This window comes from Thalassophryne amazonica, chromosome 1, assembly GCF_902500255.1.
Source record: "Thalassophryne amazonica chromosome 1, fThaAma1.1, whole genome shotgun sequence".
Taxonomy (NCBI): Eukaryota; Metazoa; Chordata; class Actinopteri; order Batrachoidiformes; family Batrachoididae; genus Thalassophryne; species Thalassophryne amazonica.
Window position 1 is genome coordinate 107,189,271 of NC_047103.1, and position 27,939 is coordinate 107,217,209.

The 27,939-nt window shown below is 44.4% G+C and overlaps 1 long non-coding RNA gene across 1 annotated transcript; it reads left to right on the forward strand.

Annotated features, from left to right (window-relative positions):
• Positions 1–1,994: 1,994 nt before the first annotated feature.
• Positions 1,995–27,939, forward strand: LOC117520097. The gene is made up of 3 exons (XR_004563532.1): positions 1,995–2,289; positions 15,009–15,014; positions 27,929–27,939. It is a non-coding gene; the product is annotated as an uncharacterized LOC117520097 (long non-coding RNA).

Sequence of the window (27,939 nt, forward strand, 5' to 3'; positions counted from 1 at the left end):
TTACTTTAAACCGGTTAACACCTTGAGACAGAAATTAGTTCACCCTAAGGACAGGATCCCTAGTTACAAACAGAGCAATGTAGTGTATTATATCAGATGTCAGGAAAACTGTAATGAACACTACATAGGTGAGACTAAACTACCTTTAAACAAGAGGCTATACCAGCACCGCAGAGAGGTCGCCAGTGGACCTCAGTCTGCAGTTCATCTCCACCTGAAAGACCCTAACCAAACGTTTGAGGACAAGGAAGTTAAAATCTTAGCCAGAGAGAAGAAATGGTTTGAGAGAGGTGTCAAGGAAGCATTCTTGGTAAAACAGTTGAAACCCAGCCTTAACTGTGGAGTGGGTCTCAGACACGCTTTGTCCCCTGTTTACAATGGGGTACTCAGGTCAAAGCAGTTTCAGTCTTTTGTTCATGGTAATGAGTCATTCACGTCATCAGGAGAGTCGTCAAGGGAGCCATCAGGGGAGGCTTCCATCCCATCATTAGGAGAGTGCTAATTAGAGCACAATAGGTGCTAATTAGAGCTATTGTTTAGTCACTATCCTATAGCAGTCGGCCTCTCGGTAGGAGGGGTCTGGTTAGGTTAAAAACTCCAACCTTTGGTGGCTTCTGGTTTATTCTTCTCTACAAGAGTCAAGACAGAAGTCAGACTACCAGAGCAAGAATTTTAGCTGAGGAAGCTTCTGCGATTTGAAGCGAAATGTCCTTGCGTCAACCAACCCAGTCCAGTCGAAGATTCAAGCTTCTCTACTATTTGACTTTGACGTTGTTCATTTTGTGTGGTGAAAGGAGTCTCCATAGTACTGCTACATGAGAACTTACAACCCCAATTCCAATGAAGTTGGGACGTTGTGTAAAATATAAATAAAAAACAGAATACAATGATTTGCAAATCCTCTTCAACCTATATTGAATACAGTGGTCCCTCGTTTATCGCGGGAGTTATGTTCTAAAAATAACAAGCAATAGGCAAAATCTGCGAAGTAGTCAGCGTTAGTTTTTACAATTATTATAGATGTTTTAAGGCTATAAAACCCCTCATTACACACTTTATACACTTTTCTCAAACAGGCATTAACATTTTCTCACTTTTCTCTCCTGTGTAAACACTCTCTTTTTTTCTTCTGGGCGAGAAGATTATGAACAGACACATGCAGAACACAATGCGCATGCTCTCCCTTAGCTCACTGCCTCCGGACAGTCTCAGCTTTTTTGAAAAGTGTTGCAGGCATCCATTTCAAAATGAGCAAATATTTGCACAAAAAAACAAAAAAGTTTATCAGTTTGAACATAAAATAATTTTTTCTTTGTGGTGTATTCAATTGAATAGGTTGAAGAGGATTAGCAAATCATTGTATTCTGTTTCTATTTACATTTTACACATTATCCCAACTTCACTGGAATTGGGGTTGTACAAGAGTCTGCAATGATGATATTAATGCTTTTTTACCTCCTTCAAAAATTAAATTTTTGGACATTTTTCCATCATGATGTTAACAAATGATGACATAACTTACATATTTCAACTTATGGTCCAATTAGTTTGTGTATTTAAACCATTTCTGTTTGTCTTTCCATTGCAGGACCATTTCTGTATGGTTTATTTGTTCACACGGTTGTACCACTAGTAATTTTTTGATTTGCTTTTTGTTCTGTTTTCCGTTCTGGTTTCCCTTTTTACCTTTGGTTATCTGATTCATTCCCCTCACCCAAAGTTTAGGGTTGGATTGTATTTTGTTAAAACCTTCCCCACATCTGTTTGTGTTTTTGGAATACCTTACGCTGCATTGGGTGTAGAACAGTATTTTTGCTCAGACCTTCTTGACATTGGGTTCTGTGAATTGTGAACCACCTGCTGTTGATTAAAACCCTGTTTTTTTTATCTCACCCCTTGTGTCTTGGCTGACCTGCATATTGGGGTTGTACTTTGATTAGTCCTTGGCTCCGAATTGTGACAGAATGGATCCGCCAAACCAGAACCTTGCAGGAACTGGGACACTAGTCAGGAGTGAGGGAAAGATGAATCCACTAATGTACAGAGACATCCTGGATGAAAACAGCTCCACAGTACTCTGGACCTCAGGCTGGAGTGACGGTTCATCTTTCAGCAAGACATTGACCCTAAACACACAGACAAAATATCAAAGGAATGGCTTCAGGGCAACTCTGTCAATGTCCTTGAGTTGCCCAGCCAGAGCCCAGACCTGAATTTGATTGAACATCTCTGGAGAGATCTGAAAATGGCTATGCACAGACACTCCCCGTCCAACCTGTTGGAGCTGGAGTGGCTGCAAAAAGTACTGGGAAAAACTGCCCACTGATAGGTGTCCCAAGCTTGTCACATCATATACAAGAAGACTTGAGGCTGTAATTGCTAGCAAAGGCACATCAACAAAGTACTGAATAAAAGGTATGAGTACTTATGTGATTTCTTAGGTTTTTTAAAATTTTTAATGAATTTGCAAAATAAAATAAAAAAACTTTTTATGTTGTCATTATGGGTTTCTGTGAGTAGAATTTTGACGGAAAGAAAATAACTTACTCCATTTTGGAATAAGGTAACTTAAAAAAATGTTAAAAAAGTGAAGCCTTGTGAATTCTTTATGGATGCACTGTAAGTTTGGTCGTGTTGTGAAAGTGTAGTGACACGGACCCACAACAGGGGGCGCAAATGAACGGCCAATAGATGAGCCAAAAGGTAACAATTTAATGTTGTGAAATGTGCACAACGAACATACAGACAATCTCAGAATATAATTACAGTCAATCCACAAAGGTGACGTGTGGGCAGGCTCGAGGATAGAAGACGTCTGTCCTGAGAAGAGCCGGAACCACACGATTTCCGCCGCCACAGAACCTGGTGAATACTGGAGCCGCCAAGTCCCGAATTCCCAGGTGATCACCGTCCCCGACTGTCGGATCTGGTACTGCTGGCGAGAACAAAGACAGTCAAGTGTGGGTGTGTGTACACCCAGTAACAACAGCGGTGGGAATGCCACCTCCACCTCTCACTCAATAACTGCAGAGTACTGTAGATTCCTCAGGGGAAAAGAGTGCCTTCGACGCTATCTCAGCTTTCACCGACGGAGGTACCAGTACTCCTGCAAACACTCACAATATACAAATATTGCAATCACAAATGGCTGAGGATATTACCTCCAATGAAGTATGATATCTCGGCAACGAGGTGGAGATGACGTCTGGTCTTTATGGAGTGAGAGGACGTTGAGTAGATGGGTGACAGCTGTCAAGAGGTAATGAGTGACAGCTGTCACCCCCGGCTGTGTCCATGGCGGCAGCGCCCTCTCGTGCCTGAAGCCCGCACTTCAGGCAGGGCGCCCTCTGGTGGTGGGCCAGCAGTACCTCCTCTTCTGGCGGCCCACACACAACATCAAGGTGCATACTGCTTACTTGTTACCCTCTGGAAAGCCAGAGGGTAACGAGGAAAACAAATGCAATTGTGTGTGAATACAGTCTTTAGTGATTGCTGAGGCTTTGTTGAGGTTGTGGGTGTCAGCAATGTCCATAAGGAGGTGAGAGGACAGCCAGTGTTTTTTTTTTTTTTCTGTATTTATTGCTCTCTGCAGACCCTTCATGTGTGCTACCAAACAGCCGGCGTACCCAACTGTGATGCACTACATCAGAACACTTCTAAGGGCCTGTAAAAAATATTCATTTATAAAAATGCGATCAGCTCACAACGGGCCACCAAAATAATATGTAACGATTTTTAAGGATAATAATAATTTATTACTGAATCACCCACACACGGGGAACCAGAGGAATGTAGCAATTTATAGTGAATAAGTAAACTCCCAAATTGAACTAGATTGGACAATGCCCCATATAATGGGTCACCAAAATAATTAACAATTTAGAGCTTAATACTTATTATTTAATTATTACTCGGGACACCACCTCTTTATAGCATAGATGCTTTAATTTATGAGGGTAGGCTGAAAAGTTCTAAGATATAACTATGATACAGTTAATGCATTAACTGCATCATAGTGAGCCTTAGAACGTTTCAGCCTACCCTCGTAGAAGATGAATGAATGAATGCTTTAATTTAAACATTCATTAACACAAAATGAACCACAACAGAAATATTTACAATTTATTTACAATTTCTACAAGAAATGAACATTTTACTAGCATTTTATGGACAGTGATTAAATAAGTTAATTTATGGGCACAGTTCTTACTAACTCATGAGACGATGGAAGAAAGAGAGATAAAGCTTAAAACTTTAAGTAAATAAATCTGATTGGAATTTAGTAATGAATTTTGAAGCCAATTAATTTAAAGAAATTATTAAACATGAATATGTTTAAAAGGAGCCACCTGTATCCATTGACGACAAACCTTTTTCCTGGAATTTTCAACTGGGTCACTTAGCTGCTGTTGAAGAGTTATTTTGTATGGTCTGATCTGTCCGTCGTGGATATTTATGCTCTGGGCAGTGTGAGCTCACTTGGGTCAAAGGTTTAATTCAGAGGTCTTCCCGTCACGATCCCAAGGCTTTGTTTGGCTGGCTTTACTGACAGGTTAGCTTGTTGTGTGGGCCGCCCGAAGAGGAGGTACTGCTGGCCAACGCCAGAGGGTGCCCTGCCTGTTGTCGGGTTTCAGGCACCAGAGGGCACAGTCGCCAGGTGTCACCAGAGCCAGGAACTGACAGCTGACAGCAATCATCATCCCCATAAAAGCCTGGAGGAGACACCACATCTCTGCCGAGTTATCAGCAGAGACTGTTCAACCCACCCGTTGAACAGTCAATGGAGATGCAAGGTGCACAGGCTCCAGCAGGAGGAATAATGGGTGAGTTGCAGCAGATCTTAACCGCCTTCACTGCTCGTTTGGATTTGGTAACCGAGCAGAATGTACTACTCAATCGTAGGATGGAGGCTCTCACCGCACAGGTGGAAGCGCGTGCACAGGGCGCGGCTGCTGCTCCTCCTCCTGCCGACCTGTTTCTGAACAGGGACCCTCCAGTGGTCATTCAACGGACCCCCCCATCCCCTGAACATACATAAGCCGCCCGGAGCCATACGGAGGTTGTGTCGAGACGTGCGCGGACTTCCTAATGCAGTACTCACTCATCTTCGCACAGCGTCTAGTAATGTACGTGTCAGACTCCAGCAAGGTGGCTTATGTCGTTAATTTGCTTCAAGGTGAGGCACGCGCCTGGGCTACGGCACTTTGGGAGCAGAATTCACGGCTCCTAACGACATACACTGGGTTCCTAAGGGAGTTTAGACAGGTGTTCGATCACCCTAATCGAGGCGAATCTGCTTCCACTATGCTGCTGTCCATTTGGCAGGGGCGTCGGAGCGCTGCAGAGTATGCATTCCGCGTCGCGGCCGCGACGACCGGCTGGAATGCTGTAGCGCTCCGCGCCGCCTTCGTAAGCAGACTGTCTCCGGTCCTGAAGGAGCACCTGGTGGCCAAGGATGAGCCGTGGGATTTAGACGGGCTTATTGACTTAGTCATACGTTTAGACAACCGATTAGAAGAACGGCGACGGGAGCGAGACGAAGGACGTGGCCGGGCACGCGCCACCCCTCTCCCTTCCCGGTCCGAAGCAGCCCCGCCTTCCCCACGCTCCAGAGCCAGAGCGCTTTGTGTGACGATAGCTCCCCCTGCTGACGAAGCTATGGACACGAGCAGGGCCAAAATGAGATCAGAAAACAGACAGAGGAGGCTGGCCTGCAGAGAGTGCTTTTTCTGTGGCTCTAATGAGCATTTGCAGAAACAATGCCCCAAGCAATTAAACACCAACGCTTGCCCTTAGAGACTGGGCTAAGGGTGGGACATAATACACACATGGGTAATGCACGAAAATCCGCACAAATCCCAGTTGTGATCCTCTGTGGGGATTTAACCCTTCAAGCCCCAGCACTAATCGACACGGGGTCAGAGGGGAATCTGCTAGACAGTAGATGGGCAAAGGAAGTGGGGCTCCCTCTAGTGGCCCTTCCTTCTCCAGTGAGGGTACGGGCACTAGATGGCACCCTTCTTCCACTAATAACACACCAGACACAGCCCTTAACACTGGTTGTGTCTGGAAACCACAGGGAGGAGATCGTGTTCTTTGTAACACCTTCTACCTCCAGAGTTATTTTGGGTTATCCATGGATTTGTAAGCACAGTCCCCAGATCGATTGGCCGACTGGGGTTGTGGCTCAATGGAGCGAAACCTGCCACCGGGAGTGTTTAAGATCCTCGGTGCCACCCGGTGCGGTTGCTAAGGAGGAGGTCCGCATTTCCCCCAATCTTTCAGCGGTGCCGGCTGAGTACCATGATCTCGCTGATGTATTCAGCAAAGATCTGGCCCACACGCTTCCCCCGCACCGACCGTATGATTGTGCCCTTGATTTGATATCGGGCACTGAGTATCCGTCCAGTAGACTGTACAACCTCTCACGTCCCGAGCACGAATCAATGGAGACCTACATCCGGGACTCTTTAGCTGCCGGGTTAATCTGGAACTCTTCCTCGGGCTCCGTCCATGCATTGATTATAGAGGGCTGAACGAGATTACGGTTCGCAATCGATACCCGTTGCCTCTGTTGGATTCAGTGTTCACGCCCCTGCATGGAGCCAAAATCTTTACAAAATTGGATCTTAGGAATGCGTATCACGAATGGAAGATGGCATTTAACACCCCGTTAGGTCACTTTGAGTACCTGGTCATGCCCTTCGGCCTCACTAACGCCCCCGCGACGTTCCAAGCATTGGTAAATGACGTCTTGCAGGACTTCCTGCATCGGTTCGTCTTCGTATACCTAGACGATATTCTCATCTTCTCCCCGGATCCTGAGACTTATGTGAAGCATGTACGTCAGGTCCTGCAGTGGTTGTTGGAGAACCGGCTGTTCGTGAAGGGTGAGAAGTGCGAGTTCCACCGTACTTCTTTGTCCTTCCTGGGGTTCGTCATCTCCTCCAACTCCGTCGCACCCGATCCGGCCAAGGTTGCAGCGGTGAGAGATTGGCCCCAACCGGTAAGCCGTAGGAAGCTGCAGCAGTTCCTCAGCTTCGCAAATTTCTATAGGAGGTTTATCAAGGGCTATAGTCAGGTTGTTGGTCCCCTTACAGCCCTGACCTCTCCAAAAGTTCCCTTCACCTGTTCGGATCGGTGCAAAGCCACGTTTAGGGAGGTGAAACGCCGGTTCTCTACTGCGCCAGTTCTGGTGCAGTCCAATCCTAGCCACCAGTTTGTTGTGGAAGTTGATGCCTCTGACTCAGGGATAGGAGCCGTGCTGTCCCAGAGCGGGGAGTCCGATAAGGTTCTCCACCCCTGTGCCTATTTCTCCCGCAGGTTGACCCCGGCAGAGCGGAACTATGACGTCGGCAATCGGGAGCTCCTGGTGGTGAAAGAGGCCCTGGAGGAGTGGAGACACTTGTTGGAGGGAGCTGTGGTTCCATTCACAGTTTTCACTGACCATCGGAACCTGGAGTATATTCAGACGGCTAGGCGTCTGAACCCCAGGCAAGCCCGTTGGTCTCTGTTTTTTGGACGTTTTGACTTCAGGATCACCTATTGCCCCGGGACCAAGGACCAGCGGTCAGATGCACTGTCCCGGGTGCATGAAGAGGAGGTCAAGACGGAGCTGTCAGATCCACCTGAAACTATCATTCCGGAGTCCACTATCATCGCCACTCTGACGTGGGACGTGGAGAACATCGTCAGGGAGGCCCTGTCACGTCATCTGGACCCCGGCAGTGGACCACCTAACCGTTTGTACGTCCCACCAGACGCTAGGACTGCAGTTTTGGACTTCTGTCATGGTTCTAAGCTCACCTGCCATCCAGGGGTGCGAAGGACCGTGGCAGTGGTCCGGCAGCGGTTCTGGTGGGTGTCAATGGAGGCCGACGTCCGGGAGTATGTCCGGGCCTGTACCACCTGTGCCAGGGACAAGGCAGTACATCAACCGGAGAAGGGACTCTTCCAGCCGCTCCCGAAGCTCCCGACGGCCCAGGAGACTGCAGACCTCCTGGTCCACCACGTCATACGTCTGCATGGTATCCCTGCAAACATCGTCTCGGATCGTGGTCCCCAGTTCTCCTCGCAAGTTTGGAGGAGTTTCTGTAGGGAACTGGGGGCCACTGTGAGCCTTTCGTCCGGGTACCACCCACAAACAAACGGACAAGCAGAGCGGGCCAATCAAGAGCTGGAACAGGCCTTGCGATGTGTGACCTCTGTGCACCCGTCGGCCTGGAGTCAACATCTGGCCTGGATTGAGTATGCTCATAACAGCCAAGTCTCGTCTGCAACCGGCCTCTCCCCATTTGAAGCGTGTTTGGGGTACCAGCCCCCATTGTTTCCGGCTGTGGAGGGAGAGGTCGGGTGTGGCGAACAGCCCGCTCTGCCCTGCTGAAAGCCCGGATGAGGGCAAAGAGCCATGCAGACCGTTGACGCACCCCAGCCCCAGAATATCAGCCCGGGCAGGAGGTTTGGCTGCGTGGACAGTTCGCAGGTTCCTGGATGTTCACTGGAGGGGTCGGGGTCTCCAGTATCTGGTGGACTGGGAGGGTTACGGACCTGAAGAACGCTCCTGGGTGAAGAGGAGCTTCATCCTAGATCTGGCCCTCCTGGCTGAGTTCTACCAGCAACATCCCAACAAGCCTGGTCGGGCGCCAGGAGGCGCCCGTTGAGGGGGGGGTCCTTTTGTGTGGGCTGCCCGAAGAGGAGGTACTGCTGGCCAACGCCAAAGGGCGCCCTGCCTGTTGTCGGGTTTCAGGCACCAGAGGGCGCAGTCGCCAGGTGTCACCAGGAGCCAGGAACTGACAGCTGTCAGCAATCATCATCATCATCCCCATAAAAGCCTGGAGGAGACAACACATCTCTGCAGAGTTATCAGCTTACCACGCAGGTAAACTTTCTCAGCCGTTCTGTGCCGTTCGCACAATACTTGCTACTGAGTTTTGCAGGCGTAACCTTTGTATACTCGCAGCTTGGAGCTGCGTTTGTGGAAGTTGGAGGGAGTTGGTGTTCCCACTCCTCACTTTCCTAACTTGCTAAGTATACTGTTGGTACTGCACGTTCTCAGCGTTCCTGTTTTCTGGGAGTGGTGGATTTTTCCCTCAGGAAGGAACTGTGATTTTTTACTGACTGTTTACTGGGTGTTCACACACCCCCCCCTTAACCTGTTTTTGTTCCTGCCAGCAGTACCGGATCTGACAGCTGGAAGCAGAGGCCACCTGGGGACTCGGGACTTGGCGGCTTCGACGTACTGCAGGTCTCCGTTGGCGAAGGAACCTTGTGGGTCCCGGCTCTCGATAGGCGTCTCCTACCCTCGGGCCTGCCCACACGTCACCTGCTGTACTTGTGACCGACTGACTAAAAGCAGTATTTGACCTGTTGTGCACATTTGCTGCAATAAATTATATTTATTGGCTCATCTATTGACCGTTCATTTACGCCCCCTGTGTTGGGTCCGTGCATCACACTCTCCCCAACATAGCTGCTGGTTTGAAATCAGCTCTGTCATCAGCTTGCAGGAACGCAGAGGTAGAAGGTGTTTCTGGTAGTTTTTTAAAAAAAAAGTTTGTTGGAACCAGATTAAAAATCTTTGTGAATTAGGGAAAAAGTTAAAACTTTGAAAGCGTTGAAAAACAAAATAGCCACAAAAAAGGAGAATTGCTTTTCTGTAAATTTGCTATTAATTTGAAAAGCTCAGCTCGGAAGTTAAAAATTCAAAAGACTTGACGCACCTTAAAGCGTCATGTCAAACTTAAAGTTTGTCAAAAGTAAAGGATGAATGAATGCCACGTGGTAGCTTAGCTTAGCTTAACAATGGGGCCTTGCCCCAAAAATAAAAATTAAGCAGTAAGTAAGAAAGAAAGAGTTGCAAATCACTCCGAGAGAGCGTGGAGAGGCCAAAAAGGGCCGAGCGAGGCTCTGTCCTAACTTCTTAATGGGGGACTGATGTCACCAAACTCTGCCCATTTAGGGTGTGTAGTTTTACAGATCACATGATCACAGGGCAGACTCAAATGATTCAACTATTTAAACACATTAATTTATTTGAATTAATTATTTATTTATTTTTTTTTGCCAGCTTGCACTCGGCCAAGACGGACACATTTTTCTTTCTCCCTCCCTCCTTATCTTTCCTGCTTCTGTGGCATGTCTGGAAAATGACAAAAATGGATCTGTTAAAGTGGTCTCTGAACGCAATTGACACTATTTTTTCCACAAGACATTCGGGGGCGGAGGACCCAACCTGTCCTGCCGGGACGCATGTGATGGGTTACGTGATGGACTCGTGGAGGAGATGGCAGGTCATGTGCCTTTACATGCTTTCTGTGGAGGACATCGAAGATGTGTATATATTTGGCTTGGTGGTGACCGGCTTTCTGCTGTGTGGAGCGGGCATGGTGCTGGTTTACTGGAAAATTAAGAAAGTGGAAGCAGCATTAATTGGGCCATCCAGGCTGCCCTACATGACTGATTCGATTGGGAAGGCAGTGGCTGCGCAGTCGGCGGGTGTTAACCGCACGCTGGAAAGCATCTCGGGCAGGATTGCAGCTCTGGAAACCCGCTTTGACCGTCAGTAAAGACCACATCCTACATTCAGATGTATTGAGAGCCACTCTGTTCTCAGAACTGTGGAATCTTTCAGGCATCTGCTAATCTGGATATTCATTTGGCTTCCCGAAACACAGCTGCACTTCAAGGCCGCTGTGATAAAAAACCTCCTCAAGAAGATCAACACTTAAGCCTCGCTCCCTGGTCATCCCCCTCCCCTCAGCTTCTCCAGCTCTGATGTTGACTGTGGACAGAGGACTGCTCAGGGCTGAGCCCCTCCCCTTCCAGGATTGTCGGACAAGGCCGTTGACAGCGCCTAATAGGCTGCCTCCGGAGTGTTCTGATAAACTGGACCTTCAAATCTCGGTTGTCGTCCTGCGTCTTTGTTTGTCTGTGTGATTATTGTTTTTCTGTGCTGATGGGGGTTTTTTTCCTCATTGCTGCTGTGTAACGCAGCGGCTATGAGTTTTTTTTTCTCTTTCTTCCCTCGTGTGTGCTTTTTATATGTGTTTATGTACCGGGCCGGCCTGTGTGTGTTGTGTGTTATGTGTGTGTCGTTTGTTATGGGTCGGTCTTGGTTTGCTCAGCCCTGCTGTTGACCAAGGCAGGGATGTACATCTGGAGCTGGTCCCCAGGCGCCTAATGGCGACTTCTGCTCCTAACTGGCAATTAGGATGGGTTAAATGCAGTAGACACATTTCATTGTGCAGGGAACATGTTCTTTTGTGCATATGACAATAAAATTCTTTTGAATCCTTGAATCCTTTGAGTCCTTGAAATACTATTTGTTCTTAGACACTCAAATGGACACACATTATTAATAGGCACTTAAAAACTCCATGTGGTTAAGGCAGAATACTTCATCAGCATATTGATGATGGGGCAGAATCACACTTAAACAACATAAGTGGCAAGAACACATAATAAATGGAATGAGTACATGCAAAGCATTTTGTTTGAACAATCAATACAAACTTTATAAGTTTTTAGATATAAATGAAAGAAATACTAATCAATTTTTTTCAAACCAAAGATCTTTTCCTTTGCTTTGCACATCTGTTTTTTATATACTTGTGTTCTGTCTTTAGAGTTACTTCTTACAAATGTAACTGAAAATATTAATATTAACTTTTTTATGTTAAAAAATAAATAATCTTGACCAAACAGTTACCAAAAAATATAAAAACATTTATTCTCAACATGGCTCAGACTATCTGGTCCTTTTGAGGAGTGGGTCTTTTTCACTGTAAAGCACTTTGGCATTCCTTCCTGTCCTTCTCCCTAAACCCTGCTGAGTAGAGTGTAACAGCCTCATTTACATAACACTGGTGACAAGCTGGGCTGTTTTGTATAAAGCACAGGGTTTCCTCTCCGAGTGCTCATTACCTACCTTATAGCATTCATTACTTGTTTCATATATGACCAATTGCACTGAAGTTTCAGGAACCACCTATAAAATTAATATAAAGTCAATATTTTTTACTGCAAAAGAAAGCTATAAAAATTAATAGTAATAAACCATATAGTGAGCCAACAAATCCATTATTTGTCGGTTTACATATTTTAAAATTTTGTGAACTGAGTCTCTTGCAACGTGTCTACTCCAAACAGGAAGTCGGCCATTTTGAATTTTCTTCTCATTTTAGCGTCATTCTGGCGTGATTTCCACACGTTGTATTTGAACAAACTCCAAACTAGGGATTTTGTCCAATGCACTTCAAATTTATTTCACAGCATTCAGAGATGATACTGATCAAAAGTTATGGAAAGCTTTTATCTATGTCGAAGGATGTGGCCGCTATGGCGCCGCCATTTTGACCTTTCGCCCAGGAACATCAAGTCATGATAAATCCTTCATACTTGACTGATTAACTTGAAACTTCACATGTGTGATGACAGTTGGCCCATGAACACACCTGGCCCCTCTGTTTGAGCTCTGAGTGCTCCCTAGTGGATGAAAAATCAACTGGTCATAACTCCTTCATGGTTTACCTGATTAACTTGAAACTTTACATGTGTAATGAGGGTCAGCCCCTTACCACACCTTGCCCCTCTGTTTGTACACTGAGTGCCACTTAGTGGATGAACTCTCAACATGTCATAACTCCTTCATGCATTGTGTGATTTGCTTGAAATTTGAACTGTGTGATGAGTGGTTGCCCCTGTATGCACAAGTCCACATTTGGTCACAATGGGATGCGCTGGCCTGGGTAAGCAGTCGCAGTCCTAGTTATTATTATTATTATTCTCACTTTTAAAATCAAAATTTCGGCCTATTCCCATGCTCAAAAACTCACCAAACTTTGCAAAGTCATCCAGTGGGATCCGAAATTCGATATTTTGTAGGTTGCGCACAAGGTTACAGCAAAATCGTGAAATAGCGCCCTTAGAAATTTTCAAAAAAACCTCTGCTTAGGGGTTTTTTCGTCGCACCCTCACGAAATTTACAAAGCTGGGACGCACAAAAAAGTCTGTCACCATCATGGTGAAATGTCGACAGGAAGTTGGCCATTTTGATTTTAAGTTTCGATTTTGAGGTAATTTTTGCCATTTTTAGCCTTTTCCAGTACTTACATTTGAACGAACTCCTCCTAGGGATTTCATCCAATCGTCTTCAAATTTGGTCAACATCATCCTGACCCAATGGTGATCAAATGTTATCAAAATAATGTAATTATGTCAAAAATCGTGGCTGCTAGGGTTTGTCAAACTTTTGTGTGCTTTTCGGAGCACTCAGTTTCAGTTTGAATGGCTGTCATGCTCACATCCTTCATCGTAGATCCTTCAACCTTGCTGAAGATGATGAGGGCTCTGCCCTGAACATCTGCATATATTAACTTCCCACCTTTGCCGTAGTGCCCCCGGTGGTAAAAGGAAATGTCTTATTTTTACTTTAACAGGTCCTGATGTCACATAGTTAAACCAATCAACTTAATTCCACTTCTAAAACATGCAGAAGAAGTTGGTGAAAATAGGTGATGAAGGCTGTGAAGTTACGAGTAATGGTGTCCATGTGGCGTCTCGAATATCGCTCCTTTGCCATGAAAATACGTTCTTCCTTTTGACGGCTTTAATTTTGTCATATCATCATGAAAATTGATACACAGGTCAATCACGACAACGTCTTACAATTCATAGGGCCATCGCCCATGGGCGTGGCAAAATGCCTCAATAGCGCCCCCTTGAAACATTCAAAAAACCCTCCCCATAGGGTTTTTTTTTTTTTGGAGTAGGGAGATGAAAAATGGTACACATGTGACTTACATAGACGTACAAAAAAAGTCTCTTGCACCATGGGTCTACTCCAAACAGGAAGACTGCCATTTTGAATTTCCTGTCATTTTGGAGTGATTTCCACACGTTGTATTTGAACAAACTCCTACTAGGGTTTTGTCCATTGCACTTCAAATTTCTACCAGATCATCCATACATGATACTGATGAAAAGTTATCGAAAGCGTTTCTCTATGTCGAAAGGTGTTGCCGCTATGGCGCCGCCATTTTGACGCTTAGCCATGGAACTTTATACTTAAACAGGTCCTGATGTCACATAATTAACCCAGTCAACTTCATTACACTTCTAAAACATGCAGAACAAGGTGGTGAACGTAGGCGATGATAACCATGAAGTTAAGAGTAACGGCGTCCGTGTGGTGGCATGCCGAGTATCGCCCCTTTGTCATGAAATTACGTTCTTCATTTTGACGGCTTTAATTTTGGAATATCATCTTGAAAATTGATATACAGGTCAAGCATGACACCCTATTACAATTCATACGGGCGTTGCTCATGGGCAGGGCAAAATGCCTCAATAGCACCCTTTTGAATCTTTCAAAAACACATCCCCTTAAGTGTTTTTTTGGAGAAGGGAGATGAAAATTGGTACACGTGTGACTTGCATAGATGTACAAAAAAGTCTCTTGCACCATATGTCTACTCCAAACAGGAAGTCAGGCATTTTGAATTTTCTTCTCATTTTGGCGTGATTTCCACACGTTGTATTTGAACAAACTCCTCCTAGGGATTTTGTCCAATGCACTTCAAATTACTTTCACGGCATCAAGAGATGATACTGATCAAAAGTTATCGAAAACCTTTTCTCTCTGTCGAAGGGTGTGGCTGCTATGGTGCCGCCATTTTGGCCCATCGCCATGGAACATCAAGTCATGATAACTCCTTGATGCTTTGCCTGATTGACATGAAACTTAACATGTGTGATGACATTTGGCCCCTGAATACAACTGACCCCTCTGTTTGTGCTCTAAGTGCCCCCTAGTGGATGAACCATCAACATGTCGTAACTCCTTCATTCATTGTGTGATTTGCTTGAAATTTGAACTTTGGGATGAGTGGTTGCCCCTCTACTCATATGCCCACATGTGGTCACAAGTGGATGTGAAGGCCTGGGTAGGGGTTCGCACGGAACGAGGGCCCATATATGACTGCTTGCAGTCCTAGTTAGGGCCCAAGTAGGACATCGTCCTACAAGGACCCTATTGTAATTGTGCTGTTTATTATTATTATTTTTTTTTATTATTATTATTATTCTCACTTTTAAAATCAAAATTTCGGCCTCTTCCCATGTTCAAAAACTCACCAAATTTTGCAAAGTCATCCGGCCGGATCGGAAATTTGATATTTTGGGAGTTGCGCACAAGGTCACCTCAAAATCGTGAAGTAGCACCCCCTAGAAATTTTCAAAAAACCTCTGCATAGGGTTTTTTTTTCGTCATAGCCTCACAAAATTCGGTACACATATTTACCATGCTGGGACACACAAAAAAGTCTGTTACCATCATGGTGAAATGTCAAGAGGAAGTCGGCCATTTTGATTTTAAGTTTAGATTTTGAGGTAATTTTTGATGTTTTTGGCCCTTTCTACCACTTACATTTGAAAGAACACGTCCTCGGGATTTCATCCAATCGTCTTCAAATTTGGTCAACATCATCAAGACCCAATGGTGATCAAAAATTATCAAAAGAATGTAATTATGTCAAAAGGCGTGGCTCCTTGGGTCCGTCAAACTTTGGCAAGCTTTTCGGAGGGCGCCGTTTTACTTCGAACGGCTGTCACGCCCACATACTTAATCGTAGATCCTTCAAACTTGCTGGACATAATTAGGGCTCTGCACTGAATGTCGTCATATATTGACTTCCCACCTCTGCCATAGAGCGCCCCAGTGGTAACTGGAAATGTCCTATTTTTACTTTCACAGGTCCTGATGTCACATTGTTAACCCAATCAACTTCATTCCACTTCTAAAACATGCAGAACAAGGTGGTGAATATAGACGTTGAACGCTGTGAAGTTACGAGTAATGTGTCCGTGTGGCGCCGTGCCGAATATTTCCCATTTGCCATGAAATTACATTCTTCCTTTTGATGGCTTTAATTTTGTCACATCATCATGAAAATTGATACACAGGTGAAGCACGACAACTTCTTACAATTCATAGGGGCGTTGTCCATGGGCGGGGCAAAATGCCTCAACAGCGCCCTTTTGAATCTTTCAAAAAAACGTCCCCATAGGGTTTTTTTTTTTGGGAGTAGAGAGATGAAAATTGCTACACGTGTGACTTGCATACACGTACAAAAAAAGTCTCTTGCACCATGGGTCTACTCCAAACAGGAAGTTGGCCATTTTGAATTTTCTTCTCATTTTGGCTTGATTTCCACACGTTGTATTTGAACGAACTCCTCCTAGGGATTTTGTCCAATGCACTTCAAATTTCTTCCAGATCATCCAGAGATGATACTGATCAAAAATTATCAAAAGCTTTTCTTTATGTCGAAGGGTGTGGCCGCTATGGCGCTGCCATTTTGACCCTTCGCCATTTTGGCGTGATTTCCACATGTTGTATTTGAACAAACTCCTCCTACGGATTTTGTCCAATGCAATTCAAATTTTTTTGACAACATCCAAAGATGATACTGACCAAAAGTTATCAAAAGCTTTTCTCTATGTTGAAGGGTGTGGCCGCAATGGTGCCGCCATTTTGACCCTTTGCCATGGAACATCAAGTCATGATAACTCCTTCATGCTTTGCCTGATTGACTTGAAACTTCACATGTATGATGACGGTTGGCCCCTGAACACACCCGGCCCCTCTGTTTGTACACTGAGCGCCCCCTAGTGTATGAACAATCCTCATGTCGTAACTCCTTGATGCATTGTGTGATTTGTTTAAAATTTTAACTGTGTGACGAGTGGTTGCCCCTGCATGCACATGCCCACATGTGGTCACAAGGGCACCCACTGGCCTGGGTAGGCAGTTGCACGAACGAGGGCCCGTATATGACTGCTTGCAGTCCTAGTTAGGGCCCGAGTAGGCAACGTCCTACGAGGACCCTATTGTAATTGTGCTGTTTATTATTATTATTATTATTATTATTATTTATTATTATTATTATTATTCTCACTCTTGAAATTGAAATTTCGGCCTCTTCCCATGCTCAAAAACTCACCAAACTTTCCAAAGTCGTCCAGCCGGATCCGAAATTCGATATTTTGGGTTGCCTCGCACATGGTCGCAGAAAAATCGTGAAATAGCGCCCCCTAGAAATTTTCAAAACCCCCTCAGCATTGGGCTTGCTGGACATGATGAGGGCTCCGCCCTGAACGTCTATATATCTTAAGTTCCCACCTGCGCCATAGCGCGCCCCTGTGGTGGTGATTCATGCATTGTGTGATTTGTTTCAAGTTTTAACTGTGTGATGAGTGGTTGCCCCTGCATGCACATGCCCACATGTGGTCACAAGGGCACCCACTGGCCTGGGTAGGCGGTTGCGCGGAACGAGGACCGTATATGACTGCTTGCAGTCCTAGTTATTATTATTATTATTATTCTCACTCTTGAAATCGAAATTTCGGCATCTTCCCATGCTCAAAAACTCACCAAACTTTCCAAAGGCTTCCGGACGGATCTGAAATTCGATATTTTGGGGGCGACGCACATGGTCGCAGAAAAACCGCGAAATAACGCCCCCTAGAAATTTTCAAAAACCCCTCCGCATTGGGCTTTTTTCATCGTAGCCTCACGATATTCGGTACACATACTTACCATGCCAGGATGCACGGAAAAGTCTCTTACTATCATGGTGAAATATTGACAGGAAGTCAGCCATTTTGATTTTAAGTTTCGATTTTGAGCAAATTTTTGCCATTTTTGGCCATTTGCACTACTTACATTTGAAAGAACTCCTCCTAGGGATTTCATCCGATCGTCTTCAAATTTGGTCAACATCATCACAACACAATGTTGATCAAAAGTTATCAAAAGATTCTAATTAAGTCAAAAGGCGTGGCTGCTAGGGGTCGTCAAACTTTGTCGAGCTTTTGGGAGCACACCATTTCAATTTGAACGGCTGTCACGCCCACATACTTAATCGAAGATCCTTCAAACTTGCTGGACGTGATGAGGGCTCTGCCCTGAACGTCTGCATATCTTACGTTCCCACCTCAGCCATAGTGCCTCCCGGTGGTGGCGGGAAATGTCCTATTTTTACTTTAAGAGGTCCTGATGTCACATACTTAACCCAATCAACTTCATTCCACGTCTAAAACATGCAGAGCAAGTTGGTGAACGTAGGCCATGAACGCCGTGAAGTTACGAGTAACGGCGTCCATGTGGCGGCGTGCTGAATATTGCCCATTCGCCATGAAATTACCTTCTTCCTTTTGATGGCTTTAATTTTGTCACATCATCATGAAAATTGATACACAGTTCGAGCATGACAACCTCTTACAATTCATAGGGGCGTCGCCCATGGGCGGGGCAAAATGCCTCAATACCGGCCCCTTGAAACTTTCAAAAACCCCTCCCCTTAGGGTTTTTTTGGAGTAGAGAGATGAAAATTGGTACACGTGTGAATTGCATAGACGTACAAAAAAGTCTCTTGCACCATGGGTCTACTCCAAACAGGAAGTCTGCCATTTTGAATTTTGTTGTCATTTTGGCATGATTTCCACATGTTGTATTTGAACGAACTACTCCTAGGGATTTTGTCCAATGCACTTGAAATTTATTTAACAGCATCCACAGATTATACTAACCAAAAGTCATCGAAAGCTTTTCTCTATGTTGACGGGTGTGGCCGCTGTGGTGCCGCCATTTTGACCCTTCGCCATAGAACATCAAGTCATGATAACTCCATGCTTTGCCTGATTGACTTGAAACTTCACATGTATGATGACGGTTGGCCCCTCAACACACCTGGCCCCTCTGTTTCTACACTGAGAGCCCCCTAGTGGATGAACCATCAACATGTCATAACTCCTTCATGCATTGTGTGATTTGCTTGAAATTTGAACTGTGGGAGGAGTGGTTGCCCCTGTACGCAGATGCCCACATCTGGTCACAAGAGAACACACTGCCCTGGGTAGGCGGTCGCGCGGAACGAGGGCCCGTATATGACTGCTTGCAGTCCTAGCTATTATTAGGGCCCGAGTAGGCAACGTCCTACGAGGACCCTATTGTAATTGCGCTGTTTATTATTATTATTATTATTATTTATTATTATTATTATTAATATTCTCACTCTTGAAATCAAAATTTCGGCCTCTTCCCATGCTCAAAAACTCACCAAACTTTCCAAAGTCGTCCGGCCGGATCTGAAATTCGATATTTTGGGGGCGACGCACATGGTCGCAGAAAAATCGCGAAATAGCGCCCCCTAGAAATTTTCAAAAACCCCTCCGCTTTGGGCTTTTTTCGTCGTAGCCTCACGAAATTCGGTACACATATTTACCATGCCAGGACGCACGAAAAAGTCTCTTGCTGTCATGGTGAAATATCGACAGGAAGTCGGCCATTTTGATTTTAAGTTTCGATTTTGAGCAAATGTTTGCCATTTTTGGTTATTTCCACTACTTACATTTGAACGAAAGTCAAGTCAAAAGGCATGGCTGCTAGGGGTCGTCAAACTTTGGCGAACTTTTTGGAGCACGCCATTTCACTTCGAATGGTTGTCACGCCCACATACTTCATCGTAGATCCTTCAACCTTGCTGGACATGATGAGGGCTCCGCCCTGAACGTCTACATATCTTAAGTTCCCACCTGCGCCATAGCACCCCCGGTGGTGGCGGGAAAGGTCCTATTTTTACTTTAACAGGTCCTGATGTCACATACTTAGCCCAATCAACTTCATTCCACTTCTAAAACATGCAGAACAAATTGGTGAACATAGGCGATGAACGCCGTGAAGTTACAAGTAACGGCGCCCGTGTGGCGGCGTGCCGAATATTGCCCATTCGCCATGAAATTACGTTCTTCATTTTGACGGCTTTAATTTTGTCACATCATCATGAAAATTGATACACAGGTCAAGCACAACAACCTCTTATAATTCATAGGGACGTCACCCATGGGCGGGGCAAAATGCCTCAATCGCGCCCCCTTGAAACTTTCAAAAACCCCTCCACATAGGGGTTTTTTGGAGTAGGGAGATGAAAATTGGTACACATGCGTGACTTGCAAAGACGTTCAAAAAAGTCTCTTGCACCATGGGTCTACTCTAAACAGGAAGTCGGCCATTTTGAATTTTCTTCTCATTTTGGCGTGATTTCCACATGTTGTATTTGAACTAACTCCTCCTAGGGATTTTGTCCAATGCACTTCAAATTTCTTTCACATCACCCACAGACGATACTGACCAAAAGCTATCGAAAGCTTTTCTTTATGTCGAAGGGTGTGGCCGCTATGGCGCCGCCATTTTGACCCTTCGCTATGGAACAACAAGTCATGATAACTCTTTCATGCTTTGCCTGATTGACTTGAATCTTCACCTGTGTGATCACGGTTGGCCCCTCAACACACCTGGCCCCTCTGGTTGTACACTGAGCGCCCCCGAGTGGATGAACCTTCAACATGTTATAACTCCTTGATGCATTGTGTGATTTGTTTAAAATTTTAACTGTGATGAGTAGTTGCCCTTGTATGCACATGCCCACATGTGGCCAAAAGGGCACCCACTGGCCTGGGTAGGCGGTCGGACGGAACGAGGGCCCGTATATGACTGCTTGCAGTCCTAGTTATTATTATGATTATTTATTATTATTATTATTGCCACTTTTGAAATCGAAATTTCAGCCTCTTCCCATGCTCTAAAACTCACCAAACTTTTCAAAGTCGTCTGGCCGGATCCAAAATTAGATATCTTGGGGGTGTCACACATGGTTGCAGTGAAATCGCAAAATAGCGCCCCCTAGAAATTTTCAAAAACCTCTCCGCATTGGGGGTTTTTCGTCGCATCCTCACGAAATTCAGTACACATATTTACCATGCTAGGATGCACAAAATAGTCTCTTACTGTCATGGTGAAATATCAACAGGAAGTCAGCCATTTTGATTTTAAGTTTCAATTTTAAGCAAATTTTTCCCATTTTTGCCCATTTCCACTACTTACATTTGAACAAACTCGTCCTAGGGATTTCATCCGATCGTCTTCAAATTTGGTCAAAATCATCATGATACAATGGTGATCAAAAGTTATCAAAAGATTCTAATAAAGTGAAAAGTCATGGCTGCTAGGCTGCCATTTTGACCCTTCACCATGGAACATCAAGTCATGATAATGCCTTCACGCTTTGCCTGATTGACTTGAAACTTCACATGTATGACGACGGTTGGCCCCTCAACACAACCTGGCCCCTCTGTTTGTACACTGAGCGCCCCCTAGTGGATGAACCAACAACATGTCATAACTCCTTGATGCATTGTGTGATTTGTTTAAAATTTTAAACTGTGTGATGAGTGGTTGTCCCTGTATGCACATGCCCACATCTGGTCACAAAGGCACCCACTGGCCTAGGTAGTCGGTCGCACGGAATGAGGGCCCGAGGGCTTTATTTATTGTCCTGGGCCCATATGCTCAGTGCATCTCAAAGTCCTCTCAAAGAGGTCCTAACTTAGCCTAAAATATCCTGGCAAGGATTCCCAGCCTAAGAGAGATCCAAGAGGTGTCTGAGAACAACTCTGGGCAAGGAGTTGACAGAAACTCCTATCTTAGTGAAGAAGAGGGGTTGACTCCGTTGCTAGGTATGATGTGGTCCTGTAAGAGCTGTGATTGGTTGTTACAGAAAGGGAAGGGGAAGCAAAAAATTAAATGCACTCTGTGCTCCTACATATGAACGAACAGTAAAATCAACCGATCATATGAATGCAAAACTTGCGTTGTGAAACATAGTGAAATTAATTATTTGTATTACTTGCTGACAATAAAATCTAGCAACATGGCAAAATGTATACCTCACCTACATGAATGCAACAATGTTCATATAAAGTGAAGAGTTATTTCATATCCATTTTGCTGACCACATAGTGATATAACACAAGCAAAATTTTCTGTGTGGGATGTATCTGTCCAACATTTTTCACTGATGTAAATCTATTGTACTTGCAGGATCACCTCTTCAATGCCAAAAAACAACGTCGACTTTCCAGGAAGAGCCCAGAGGTATTTCAAACCAACACGAGTCAGGTCATGGACGAGTTGGAGTCTGTCATTTTCAGAAGATCGAGTGTAAACTCAATCCACTCATTCGTGCCAGGATACATGTCAAATCTGTAACCGATGGTTTAGATCAGTGGTATTCAACTCCAGCCCTCAAGGGCCGGTGTCCTGCACCTTTTAGATGTGTCCCTGGTTCAACACACCTGAATCAAATGGCTGAATTACCTACTCAGTATGCAGTCACATTTTCCAGAGTGCTACTAATGACCTCATAAATTGACTCAGGTGTGTTGAAGCAGAGACGCATCTCAAATGTGCAAGACACCAGCCCTCAAGAACTGTAGTTGAAGAACCCTGGTTTAGATGGAAACGGTAGATGTGATTATACTTCCTAATTGACTAACCATAAACAGAAAAATACACTAAATACATTAATCTCACACCCAGAAACTTAAACAAAATACATGTGCTTGAAACTGTGGAAAGGTTCTGATAAAATTATGTCAGTTTAGAATAGGTTATGATTGACCAATGTTCAAATCGATGGCGTTATAAATCTTAATTCTTCTGTGCTTTTTGTTAGCAATTGTTTTGTGTTTCAGCATTTGGTAGGAATACATAACACACATAACGTTTACATGTGGTGATCCACATTACATGAGTGACATGTAAAACACAGTACAGGGATACAGATTTGCTGGTGCTCAGTTGCGATTAGTACAGCAGATAACTGAATGTTTAGAGGAATCCTGCAAATGGTGATACAAGCACCAAATTCAGCACATTTGAGTTTACTCTTTTGGGGAAAAAAAACCCAACAAAAAAACAATTGGCCACTTGAATTTTCAGTAGGCAACCAGGTAGGGGTCAATTGAAGAATTACACAGGGGTCAAAATTAAAAGATGCTCCAATCATCTTAAACTATACTATTTGTCTGATCACAAAGATTCCAAAAACGTATAGTTTGGACTATCTATGACTGAATGTTTTGGAGTTAAATCAGCAATAATCAATCAATCAATCAATTTTATTTATATAGCGCCAAATCACAACAAACAGTTGCCCCAAGGCGCTTTATATTGTAAGGCAAGGCCATACTATAATTACGTAAAAACCCCAACGGTCAAAATGACCCCCTGTGAGCAAGCACTTGGCGACAGTGGGAAGGAAAAAATCCTTTTTTGTTGTGTGGGCCACCAGAAGAGGATGTACTGCTGGCCCACCACCAAAGGGCGCCCTGCCTGAAGTGCGGGCTTCAGGCACGGGAGGGCGCTGCCGCCACGGACACAGCCGGGAGTGACAGCTGTCACTCATTAATTCCTGACAGCTGTCACACATTCTTCATCATCGCACTCCATAAAGACCAGACGTCATCTCCACCTCATCGCCGAGATATCATACTTCATTGGAGGTAATATCCTCAGCCGTTTGTGTCTTTTGCAATATATCTGTATATTGTGAGTGTTTGCAGGAGTACCGGTTCCTTTTTCTGTGGAGGCTGAGTGAGTGCAGGACGGCACTCTTTTCCCCTGAGGAATCACTGCGGTACTCTGCAACATATTGAGTGAGAGGTGGAGGTGGCATTCCCACCGCTGTTGTTACTGGGTGTACACACACCCACACTTGACTGTCTTTATTCTTCGCCAGCAGTACCAGATCCGACAGTCGGGGACGGTGATCACCTGGGAATTCGGGACTTGGCGGCTCCAGTATTCACCAGGTTCTGTGGGGGCGGAAATCGTGTGGTTCCGGCTCTTCTCAGGACAGACTGTTGTGAAAGTGTAAGTACACGGACCCACAACAGGGGGCGCAAATGAACGGACAATGGAATAGGTCAAATAACACACTTTACTGTTGTGAATATGCACAACAAGTACAACAGATTACAATAATGGACAAAGTCAAATTCACACAGGTGTCGTGTGGGCAGGCTCGAAGATAGGAGACGCCTCTCCAAAGTAGAACCGGAACCACACGGTTTCCTCCGCCACCAGACCCCGGGAATACTGGAGCCGCCAAGTCCCGAATTCCCAGGTGGCCACTGCCTCCGCGTGTCGGGCCTGGTACTGCTGGCGAGGAATAAAGAACAATTAAAGGAGGGCGCGTTCGCACCCAGGAATCCGAACGGCAGGTAAGCTGCCTCCACCTCTCGTTGGAAAGTTCTGCAATCACTCACAAAAATCACAAAAGTTACTGTCAAGCAGTCAGCTGAGATTATTACCTTCTCGGTAGAAACGATATCTCGGCAAAGAGGTGGAGACGTCGTCCTGCTGATATACTCCTGCCGATCAGATGATTGGTAACAGCTGTTGCAGGTGATGCGTGACAGCTGTCACCCTGGCTGCTCCTGTGAGGCGGCTGCGCCCTCTGGTGCCTGGAGCCCGCACTCCACACAGGGCGCCCTCTGGTGGTGGGCCAGCAGTACCTCCTCTTCTGGCGGCCCACACAATACAGACATCTTCTATCCTCGAGCCTGCCCACACGTCACCTTTGTAATTTGACTGTAATTATATTCTGAGATTGTCTGTATGTTCGTTGTGCACATTTCACAACATTAAATTGTTACCTTTTGGCTCATCTATTGACCGTTCATTTGCGCCCCCTGTTGTGGGTCCGTGTCACTACACTTTCACAACATTTTTAACAGGAAGAAACCTCCAGCAGAAGCAGGCTCAGGGAGGGGCAGTCTTCTGCTAGGACTGGTTGGGGCTGAGGGAGAGAACCAGGAAAAAGACATGCTGTGGAGGGGAGCAGAGATCAATCACTAATGATTAAATGCAGAGTGGTGCATACAGAGCAAAAAGAGAAAGAAACACTCAGTGCATCATGGGAACCCCCCAGCAGTCTAAGTCTATAGCAGCATAACTATAAGCTTTAGCAAAAAGGAAAGTTTTAAGCCTAATCTTAAAAGTAGAGAGGGTGTCTGTCTCCCTGATCTGAATTGGGAGCTGGTTCCACAGGAGAGGAGCCTGAAAGCTGAAGGCTCTGCCTCCCATTCTACTCTTACAAACCCTAGGAACTACAAGTAAGCCTGCAGTCTGAGAGCGAAGCGCTCTACTGGGGTGATATGGTACTATGAGGTCCCTAAGATAAGATGGGACCTGATTATTCAAAACCTTATAAGTAAGAAGAAGAATTTTAAATTCTATTCTAGAATTAACATGAAGCCAATGAAGAGAGGCCAATATGGGTGAGATATAGTCTCTCCTTCTAGTCCCTGTCAGTACTCTAGCTGCAGCATTTTGAACTAACTGAAGGCTTTTCAGGGAACTTTTAGGACAACCTGATAATAATGAATTACAATAGTCCAGCCTAGAGGAAATAAATGCATGAATTAGTTTTTCAGCATCACTCTGAGACAAGACCTTTCTAATTTTAGAGATATTGCGTAAATGCAAAAAAGCAGTCCTACATATTTGTTTAATATGCGCATTGAATGACATATCCTGATCAAAAATGACTCCAAGATTTCTCACAGTATTACTAGAGGTCAGGGTAATGCCATCCAGAGTAAGGATCTGGTTAGACACCATGTTTCTAAGATTTGTGGGGCCAAGTACAATAACTTCAGTTTTATCTGAGTTTAAAAGCAGGAAATTAGAGGTCATCCATGTCTTTATGTCTGTAAGACAATCCTGCAGTTTAGCTAATTGGTGTGTGTCCTCTGGCTTCATGGATAGATAAAGCTGGGTATCATCTGCGTAACAATGAAAATTTAAGCAATGCCGTCTAATAATACTGCCTAAGGGAAGCATGTATAAAGTGAATAAAATTGGTCCTAGCACAGAACCTTGTGGAACTCCATAATTAACCTTAGTCTGTGAAGAAGATTCCCCATTTACATGAACAAATTGTAATCTATTAGATAAATATGATTCAAACCACCACAGCGCAGTGCCTTTAATACCTATGGCATGCTCTAATCTCTGTAATAAAATTTTATGGTCAACAGTATCAAAAGCAGCACTGAGGTCTAACAGAACAAGCACACAGATGAGTCCACTGTCTGAGGCCATAAGAAGATCATTTGTAACCTTCACTAATGCTGTTTCTGTACTATGATGAATTCTACACCCTGACTGAAACTCTTCAAATAGACCATTCCTCTGCAGATGATCAGTTAGCTGTTTTACAACTACCCTTTCAAGAATTTTTGAGAGAAAAGGAATGTTGGAGATTGGCCTATAATTAGCTAAGATAGCTGGGTCAAGTGATGGCTTTTTAAGTAATGGTTTAATTACTGCCACCTTAAAAGCCTGTGGTACATAGCCAACTAATAAAGATAGATTGATCATATTTAAGATCGAAGCATTAATTAATGGTAGGGCTTCCTTGAGCAGCCTGGTAGGAATGGGGTCTAATAGACATGTTGATGGTTTGGATGAAGTAACTAATGAAAATAACTCAGACAGAACAATCGGAGAGAAAGAGTCTATCCAAATACCGGCATCACTGAAAGCAGCCAAAGATAACGATATGTCTTTGGGATGGTTATGAGTAATTTTTTCTCTAATAGTTAAAATTTTATTAGCAAAGAAAGTCATGAAGTCATTACTAGTTAAAGTTAAAGGAATTCTCGGCTCAATAGAGCTCTGACTCTTTGTCAGCCTGGCTACAGTGCTGAAAAGAAACCTGGGGTTGTTCTTATTTTCTTCAATAAGTGATGAGTATTAAGATGTCCTAGCTTTATGGAGGGCTTTTTTATAGAGCAACAGACTCTTTTTCCAGGCTAAGTGAAGATCTTCTAAATTAGTGAGATGCCATTTCCTCTCCAACTTACGGGTTATCTGCTTTAAGCTGCCAGTTTGTGAGTTATACCACGGAGTCAGGCACTTCTGATTTAAAGCTCTCTTTTTCAGAGGAGCTACAGCATCCAAAGTTGTCTTCAATGAGGATGTAAAACTATTGACGAGATACTCTATCTCACTTACAGAGTTTAGGTAGCTACTCTGCACTGTGTTGGTATATGGCATTAGAGAACATAAAGAAGGAATCATATCCTTAAACCTAGTTACAGTGCTTTCTGAAAGACTTCTAGTGTAATGAAACTTATTCCCCACTGCTGGGTAGTCCATCAGAGTAAATGTAAATGTTATTAAGAAATGATCAGACAGAAGGGAGTTTTCAGGGAATACTGTTAAGTCTTCAATTTCCATACCATAAGTCAGAACAAGATCTAAGATATGATTAAAGTGGTGGGTGGACTCATTTACATTTTGAGCAAAGCCAATTTAGTCTAATAATAGATTAAATGCAGTGTTGAGGCTGTCATTCTCAGCATCTGTGTGGATGTTAAAATCGCTCACTATAATTATCTTATCTGAGCTAAGCACTAAGTCAGACAAAAGGTCTGAAAATTCACAGAGAAACTCACAGTAACGACCAGGTGGACGATAGATAATAACAAATAAAACTGTTTTTTGGGACTTCAAATTTGGATGGACAAGACTAAGAGTCAAGCTTTCAAATGAATTAAAGCTCTGTCTGGGTTTTTGATTAATTAATAAGCTGGAATGGAAGATTGCTGCTAATCCTCCGCCTCAGCCCGTGCTACGAGCAATTTGTGTGTGTCTCACTTGAATGTCAAGTGAGACACACTTGACATTCAAGTGTGTCTGGCAGTTAGTGTGACTCGGGGGTGTTGACTCATTTAAACTAACATATTCATCCTGCTGTAACCAGGTTTCTGTAAGGCAGAATAAATCAATATGTTGATCAATTATTATATCATTTACTAACAGGGACTTAGAAGAGAGAGACCTAATGTTTAATAGACCACATTTAACTGTTTTAGTCTGTGGTGCAGTTGAAGGTGCTATATTATTTTTTCTTTTTGAATTTTTATGCTTAAATAGATTTTTGCTGGTTATTGGTGGTCTGGGAGCAGGCATCGTCTCTACGGGGATGGGGTAATGAGGGGATGGCAGGGGGGAGAGAAGCTGCAGAGAGG